Source organism: Etheostoma spectabile, chromosome 16, assembly GCF_008692095.1.
Source record: "Etheostoma spectabile isolate EspeVRDwgs_2016 chromosome 16, UIUC_Espe_1.0, whole genome shotgun sequence".
Lineage (NCBI taxonomy): Eukaryota > Metazoa > Chordata > Actinopteri > Perciformes > Percidae > Etheostoma > Etheostoma spectabile.
Window position 1 is genome coordinate 1716071 of NC_045748.1, and position 1482 is coordinate 1717552.

Below are 1482 nucleotides of genomic sequence, written 5' to 3' on the forward strand. Positions count from 1 at the left end.
AGGCGCGTGTCCGCGCTATTCTCCGACATGACGACCTTTTGTACAAAACTAAAGTAACGGGTCACTTTTGACAAATGTAAGGAGTAGAAAGTACCGATATTTGTGTTTAAAATGTGAGGAGTAAAAGTAAAAAGTCGCCACAAAAATAAATAGTAAAGTAAAAATATCTGAAAAATATGCTTGAGTACAGTAACGAAGTATTTGTACTTCGTTACTTCCCATCTCTGTTGGTTTGTCATGCAACAAAATCCTATATGTTACCTAACATGTGACCTAAATAGATCCTATATGACAGGCGCCCGCCCAAAGAATCATCGCACTCTGTTGAAGTGGTTGGGGTCCGTTGAAACGAGTTGCAGCCCCCCTGTATGTACCCCTGACCTGCTGGATGGGAAAAATATCCCTGGGGAGATGGGAAAGCAGGAGGATAGGCTTGCTGAGGAGCAGAGGGAGGAGGGATCTGGGGGATAGGATCACAAGGGAAAGGGGAGGGGTGGACTGGAGGGGGTGGAGGGTATGGGTTAGAATCAGCAGGCATTGTGACAGACATTTGTTACTGAGCATCTTTTTGTTAAGTTTAGCTTTTGCTTCTGCTAACTGTAGTTTACTGTAGCAGAGCTTGGCCCAAAATAGATAACAGGTCTCAGACTTCTACTGGAGAGGACCTTCACCAAACACAGGACGTGTCCCTAACCCCCTTGTGCCCTGCTATCAGAATTAGACTCACTCGGCAGAGCTATGGTTGACACATTGTACCAAAACACTTATCAAAGTCACAGTAAACTTTATAAACTATCACACTAAAACCAAGCAGACTGTGTAATGCTTTGCTTCTTAGCTCAAATATAATGAATTAACACACATGTTAATATATCACTACGTGAATATATGACGTTTATGAGCCCACATGATATGAATATATTTTATTCCAACACTCCAAACTTATGTTTAACAGTAAGTGCGTAGTACAACTAGGAGGAGACAGTTATAATTAGGTAAAATATATATAGATTATTTTTCCTATTTGCTCACGTTTATAAATCCTTGCGCACGATTGTTATGAATCCTTTCTCTCTGTGTGGCGCGCCCGCTCACGGTGTGAGCGCGTGTCCGCTCTATTCTCCGACCATGACGACCTTTGTACAAAACTAAGTAACGGGTCACTTTTGACAATGTAAGGAGTAGAAAGTACCGATATTTGTGTTTAAAATGTGAGGAGTAAAAGTAAAAAGTCGCCACAAAAATAAATAGTAAAGTAAAATATCTGAAAAATATGCTTGAGTACAGTACGAAGTATTTGTACTTCGTTACTTCCATCTCTGTGGTTTGTCATGCAACAAAATCCTATATGTTACCTAACATGTGACCTAAATAGATCCTATATGACATTTGTCTAAGGTATTGAAAGCTAGAGTGTGTTCATTGGGTTAGCACTCTCCAGGCTTCTGCAGAGCTTGTAAATTGATGCTGAATTCTTTGTGT